Source organism: Phacochoerus africanus, chromosome 7, assembly GCF_016906955.1.
Source record: "Phacochoerus africanus isolate WHEZ1 chromosome 7, ROS_Pafr_v1, whole genome shotgun sequence".
Taxonomy (NCBI): domain Eukaryota; kingdom Metazoa; phylum Chordata; class Mammalia; order Artiodactyla; family Suidae; genus Phacochoerus; species Phacochoerus africanus.
In genome coordinates, this window is record NC_062550.1 from 95,568,106 (window position 1) to 95,575,775 (window position 7,670).

The following is a 7,670-nucleotide window of genomic DNA, read 5'->3' on the forward strand; positions in this document are numbered from 1 at the left end:
CTGCTATAAGGACAGATAGCGTTTGAGAGAAAATAAATTGGGGGGGGGTGGATATTAAGCCACTGAAATTTGTGATATTTGCTATTTTGACATAATAGCTTATCCTTAATAATTCACTCATATTTTGCATATCCTTTCAGTGATGTAAAGTGATAATCTGCGAAAATAGTGCTATATAATCAATATCACATTTGCAACTTATGTTTTTTCTTTTTCAGCTGCACCCATGGCATATGGAAATTCCCAGGCCAGGATAGAATCTGAACTGCAGCTATGACCTACACCACAGTTGTGGCAACTTGGGATCCTTAACTCACTGCACTGGGCCAAGGATCAAACTTGTGCCTTAGCAGTGACCTGAGAGCCACAGAGACAATGCTGGATCCTTAACCCACTGAGCAAGGCCAGGGATCAAATCTGCAACCTCATGGTTCCTAGTCAGATTTGTTTCCGCTGCGCCACAATGGGAACTCCAATTTTAGGCATTCTTCATTGACTATTATAAAAGACCATTTAGCATACACACAACTATCTACTCCCTTCTTATATTTTGATAGCTATCTTATTACATGTATTTCTTAACTTAGGTAACTAACTTGAATTTAAAAGTTAAGAGTTCCATTTCTACTTCCAACATCTCTGTAAATCATCGAAACTTTGTGTGAAAAGAGAACCCTTCTCTCCACTCTGCCATCATTTTCTGATAATTATACCTTTAATTTCATGATCAAAGTTGTTCAAGTTTACCCTTTCTTAAACAGTAACTACATTCTCCATACACTGCCTACAGACTGGTTCTAAAATGTGAAAGCTTAAAAAAAATCCTATTTAGAATACAGTCAGCACATACACATCTTATTTTTCTAAGGTCAGAATAAGAGATGGATTTCACTTTTTCTGTATCCATCGCTCAGCAAATATTGAAATGTAACTTTATCCTCTCTGACACACTAATTGACACATGTTCATTTTCTTTCCACTATCATCCAAAGAAATCTGCCATCCACATTTGACCTCCTCCTCAAGGCTCTTGGCTGTAATAGATTTAGTCCTTTAAAAAATTCTGCACAATGATTTCAAAGGGATCCTGGGAAATGTGACACAAATATGCTTAGACAGCATCTTCTCTGTCCATTGTCATGGCACTAAAGATTTAATGTCATGTAGCTGTTTGGAAATCTTCTATCGGGAGTGTACACATGAGTCCTCAGATGAGATAAATGTCTGAAGCAGGAAGGAGAAGTTTTCGGGAGAGTGGCAGGAAGTGGGGAGTTAAAAATGAAGGTGTACAGAGCACAGTGTCATCAGGAGCCACAGCAGGAAGGGGAAGGAGTCATCGGTGGTCCTCTGTCATGTGACTGCAGTGACCGAATCTGAGTGATTTTGACACACTTTTGGCTTGCAAGCACAGAGGTAGGTACCTATTTCGCTTTGGGAATAAGTATTATGTATACTTTTAGTAAAACTGCATTGCTCCATTGGGCCTATATAAGCAACTTTGTTCAAATGTTCTACTGATAATAATCCAAGAACCCTCCACACCTCATCTCCACCCGCTTTCGCTCAGAATCTATGCAAATAAACTTTACAAAGAATAAATACTCAATCTAAATTATTAGCAATACTAAATGGCCAACATAATGCAATAATTTCTAAATTATGGGACAAGATCTTTTGGTCCTAAGTAATAATTCCAAATATTTCAAGAAAGATCTCAACAGAATAAAATGAGAATTGCCAAATCAAAGCTTCTGTGTTTATAAAAGAAAACAGCTGTGACAGAGGCAGTAAATTAATATTATAAGTTATCCTTCTGAATTGGAATTATGAATTTGAACATGTTCACAAGAAAATAAAATAAGCTCACCACCACTTGAAATGATCTTTACAGATGCCATGTGAATATATACCAATCCACTTTGCAATTAAATACCACATAATTAGTTCGGGGACTTCATGCCAAAAGCATGTTGTAATTTACTAAATTTAAATTGTGCACAGTGGTAAATGAGAATAAATATTCCAAAATGATATCTCGCTTAACATTTTCTCACACACACACACACACACACACACACACACACACAGGCACACATGCACAACAGAATTAAACCAATGCAAATCTGGAAATAATTATATCTTTTTATTGGCAAACCTAAAGGAAAAGTTCACGATAAAACTAGTTTTATGTTTAATTTCTCATATTTCATGCACACAAGAAAAAAATGTGATAGCAAAAAAAGGGTTTTTATATATCTTTCGTTGCAATCAAAAGATTGCTTATTCTATGAACATATTGTAAAAATGTCCAAATGTTCTTTCTTTATCTACTTGACTAAATAGTAAGTATTTTAATTCCAGATGGTACATATTACACAATATCATTCATCAAGAATTGTGTGATTCCAAGCACATAAAACTCTTTTGTAAAATAGTAACTCCTCTGCAATTCCTTTCTTTTTATGTTGTTTTTTTTGTCCTCCCCTCACTCTTTTTTTCCCAGAAAGAGCAGTATTAATTTCTGGGAGTACAACACCTAACAGTATCTTTGAAAAGCAATAAAGGTTCAGACACCACTGATTATTCTTTTCCAAATGAAAAGTTAACCGTTACTCATCATTCTTTTCACAAGCATTTCTTGAGCTCTGTACTTTGTCTAGGGAAGTCTGAAGGGCTCAATAGAGTAGCTAAAGTTTAAAAAAAAAGACTACTACAATTTACATAGCAAAGAAACTAATCGGTCTACTTTGAATGGAAGCTAATGTGTCAAAAATATGAAGTTATACCTAAATGAGAGTTTATTTTATTTAGAAAGTAGAATTAGAAATCCTACCAGAGTACTAGCTCCTGATAGAATCAGTTTCTTATAATCAATTAGTCATCATCCAAGAGACGATAATCTAGTCCCTAGGGTTATGGAGGAGATTAAGAAGAAAAAAATCACATAAAGAAACAAATAGCTGCTGCTTTTAACCACCAAAAGTAGACTGCTAAATATGTATCAATAATGTTATGAGTACACAGTATCTAATACACACTGAGCAGTAAATAGTAGAACTTGCAACAGCACAAGCAAATCCACAAAATTTATAGTAAATCAGAAATCAAAGATGTTATGTCTCCATCTGGAAAGCAGAGAAAAGAGACTGCAGAATCAGCTAAAGCAAAAGAAGTTCCGTCCACTTCTATTTCTGGTTTACTCCAACCACAGGGAACATCCTTTCACATCCTGTAATTGGTGGCAAGTAAATGACACATTATACTTGTCTGTCACACCAGTGACTTCTTGTAGGATTTTAGGCAACTGTAACATAGCTAGATTTTAATTTTCTTATTTGTTAGTGAGATTAATAATAGGTGCTGCAGCAAAATGGTTGGTCCATTACATCAACAGCCACTGCCCATTCCCATTTCCTAGTTTCCACTTCTCCATAGAGACAGGAAAGGTTAAACACTTCCTTTCCAATTCTCCCTTTGTCCTAATGTCAGTTATCCCTAAAGCTGATTCTGGGACAAGGGTTTGGGTGTGAAAGAAAAGAATTTAGAGGGGAGTGAGATAGGAAAACCAACAAAGGGGGTGTTAATGAATAAGCATCATGGATGCAATTAGGAATCAAACATTACTGGGACCCCCCCACCCCCCACCCAAAAGAAACTGGAGGCCTCCCAGAATTACCTAGTAAGGGCCAAGGCAGCTGGGATTCTTGTGTAACTATTCACATTCCTAGCAATTCAACTTCCCACCTCTGTGAAACAGACAGCTGAACATGACTGCATCATGAGTAACTGGAAATGTAGGCATAGTTTTAAAAAGTCATATAAAAATATGTGCTTGTGCGATATTGCAAAATTCGTCTTGGTAGCAGAAAGCGAACAGAATATGATCAAAAGACCTGGGTTTTATCTTGTTCTGGCTTTGCCACTAGCTGATAACAAAATGGAGGAGCCTCTCCGTCTCGGTCTTAGAGTTTTGTTATTTGAGAAATGATAAGCTTGGAGTGTTCATGAAACTAAATGTTTTTTCAGTTTTAAGTCCCAAGAGCCTTTGATTAAATGCATTTTTATTACACTTACCCTAACTTTACTAGTTTCTCTGCCAGGCCCTAAAATTTTTCATTGCCACACTTATTTTTCACTAAATAGAATATAGAATGTCTCTTCAATGTCAGAAAGCCCTCTGCAACGTGAATAAATTAACATGGCTAGAGCAAAATATCTTTGCAGGAGAACCCAAATTATCTGTTAAAGTGCCGGGACATAGCTCACACAAATTTTCATAACAGTCCATGTCATATGAGCAATGTTACTTCAAGACTTGAAAAGAAATTAGTCAATGTTTAATTTTGAATTTTAAAGAAAATGATACCATGTGTAAGTAATAAAGCTAGAATCCCAAACAAACCAAATCCTCCAAAAAACCCTTATGATTAAAACTGTTTCCTAAACTACCATATTATTGATGCCAGATGTTAATCATGACAACAGAAGATAAAGAACTTATGCAAAGAGAAAGTTCCATTTTCAACAGTAGGACATTAACTTATGAAAGTAAAGAGTCAGGGTAAGTCTGATTAGCCAACAAACCTCTGTAACATATTAAAATATTTTTCCATGAACCATAGTTTGTATTGTCAAAATCTTTTTAGAGGACAAAATAATACATTTTTTGAGTAAAAGTCTTAGACTCGTAGAGGTTGTGGCTATACGATAAATGCACAAAAAATTATATCTTGAGAGATTTGGGGGACCTTTTCCTCTTTTTGCATTTTATTTTTCTAAAATAAAAAGAGTTTAGAGAGAGTTTAGAGTCTCATTTATGGTCACTAGCTATGGCTTCAAAACCTGCCTTTTATAATCCAAATCCAAATGTGCTTTGGACACTACTTTACCGCCACAAACTTATTATGTCCAAAATTCTTTTCCCTAAAAGTTCTTTTCTCATGCTGATTTCCCTTTTGTTCAACAATGTGTTCTTTTATCTAAGCATTACTTCATGTATCTGTTATCTCTCCATTCAAGGAACAAGAGATGGATATTCGTAGGAGCTAAGGCACATACAAAGAACAATAAACTGCATTGCCTGCTCTTAAGGAGTCTAGCAGGGCACTATCATCCAGGGTAGTTATAATAACATGGAGTGATGTCATGCTTGCTATTAATGAAGCCCCAAGCACTTCTATAGTCTGAACTTGTCAAGAAGTTGGCTCAGAGAGAATTACTTGACTTGGATCTTGAATATTGAGTAGAACTTTCCAGGGTACAAAGAAAGGCAGTGGTACAGCACAGTCCAAGTCAAAAAGAAGAGGGAAATGAAAAAAAAAAAAAAAGGTATCATGTCTAAAACTTAGATTTATATCTCAGAGTATAATTCCATTTATCCCTCATTCTTCGTACTGCTATTATTGTGTATATATATGTATATAGACACACTATATACATACAACATTGTATATATACTTTCTCTCTCTCTGTATATATATATATATATATATATATATATATATATATATAAAACCACCTATGTCGTAGTTCCTATAAAAGAGTTTGTCCAGTTCTACTGGATACAAATACTCTTAGCTTTCATTTATTGACAATGTCCTTTATCTTACTTTTTAAAACTTTTTATGTTTGAACACTCTTTTTTCTGAATATAAACTTCATGGTAGACATCCTTTCAGCATTTTCAAGATGTCACTCCACTGTCATCTGCCCTCCGCTGTTTTCGATGTCAGCTATTACTTGTATTGTTAATCCTCTGTAGTTAATACATTGTTTCTGTCTTCTGACTTTTAACATGGTCTTTTGGTTTTTAATTTTTGGTTTTCAAGTTTTATCATGATAAAACTAGGTGTGTATTTTTTTTTTAGTTGTCAAATAATCCTTTATTTAATTTTTCTTTGCCATTCTTAACTAGCTGGGCATTCCACCACACCGCTGTTGATGTTGCCTATGATGCCGTGAGGGTGGCAGCCATCAACAGTGCAGCCCACATACTGAGCAGTCTCCAGGATTTCTTTAATGGTTCCAGAGAGTTCTCTAGCTAAAGATTGGCGCCACATCAGTTGGGCAATGTTGACAAGATCATCACAAGTGATGTTTCCACTATGCTTAATGTTTTTCTGCTTCTGTCTCTTGGTGGTTCCTTGAGAGCTTTGATGATCAGGGCAGAGACAGGGGGTACCACCTCAGTCTGAGCCTTTCTGTACTGAATGGTCAGTTTCACTGTAATTTTCAGACCTTTCCAATCACCAGTTGCCTTGGCGATGTCATCACCCAACTTTCTGGGAGACAGACCTAGGGGGCCGATCTTGGGGAACAGGGCAGATGTGGCACCAACTTCCCCACTGGTGCACATCAGGTATACGACTTTGATCTTGTTGGGGTTGAACTTAGGTGGCATGGTGGTAGCAGCTGGTGTCAGATGAACCTGGATTCCAGACAAAGAAAGTTGCACCTTGGCTTTCTCTGAGCCGTAAGCCAAAAGCTAGGTATTTTTTTCTTTATATTTACCTTGCTTTGGTCTGTTAGTAGGTGTTTGCTACCACATTTGGAAAAAAATTAACCATTATTCCTCTGTTATGGACTAAATTGGGTCTCCCCAAAATTTGTATGTTGACGCCCTAACTCCCTACCTGACAACATTTGGAAATAGGGCCTATTAGAATGTAATAGAGGTTAAAAGAGGTCACATGAAGGAGGCCTTAATTCGATAGGGCTGGTGTCCTTGTAGAAAAGAAAGAGACACTACATATCTCTCTGCATGCCTGCAGGGGAGGGCCATGTGGGGACTGATGGCACCTTGACCTTGGACTTGCCTCCAGAACTTGTGAGAAAATACATTTCTGTGGTGTAAGCCACCCAGCCTATGGTATTCTGTTAGGTCAGCCCTAGGAGACTAACACAACTTCCAATTTTTTTTTTTTTTCAGTTCTTCTCTTTTCTCTTTCATGGACTCCAATTGAGAATCCACTGACTTATTTTCCACCTTCTCTCTGTTTTCTATTAAAATTGGATATTTTCCTTTGATCTATCCTCAAGCTTAGTAACCACTGATTTTACCAAATACGAGCACATTCTTAAGATTACACGTTGTTTTGCTGAGTTGTAGAATTTTCAGTGGGTTATTTTCTATAGTTTCCATTTATTTTCTGAGATCCTCTCTCTGCCTATTCATCACTGTCATATTTTCCTTCAGGCCCCCAAATATTTATAATCATGTATTTAAAGTCCTTATAGTCTAACTTCCAAATTCAGGGTATTTTATAATTTGTTTCTGTTGACTGCTTTTCCTCTTGAATATGGGTCATAATTTCTTGTCCCTTCTCATTGCCTACTAATTTTTTATGGTATAATAGATAATGTAGATGACACATTGCAGAAACTGCATTCTGTTCTCTTGGTCTAAAGATTATTCATTGTTATTCTAATAGAAAATTACATTGATTTGACCCAAACTCGAAGTTTTGGCTCCCCTCAGGTGGGCATCAGCTGAAACTACTCATTTATATCAGCTTTCTGGCTATGCTTTTCACTGAGAACTCTGAACTCCCCCCAGCCCATGTGCAATTCAGGGGTTAGCAAAGATCTTGCGTAGAGTTTATATACAGATCTGGGGCTCTCTCCTTCTCCATGGGATCTTCCTCCTTCCTCTTCTCAACTCAGTGAAAATC

The 7,670-nt window shown here is 36.5% G+C and overlaps 1 pseudogene; it reads right to left on the reverse strand.

Moving 5' to 3' along the window:
* Nucleotides 1-5,761: 5,761 nt before the first annotated feature.
* On the reverse strand, nt 5,762-7,401 carry LOC125131853 (60S ribosomal protein L12-like; annotated as a pseudogene).
* Nucleotides 7,402-7,670: the final 269 nt, after the last annotated feature.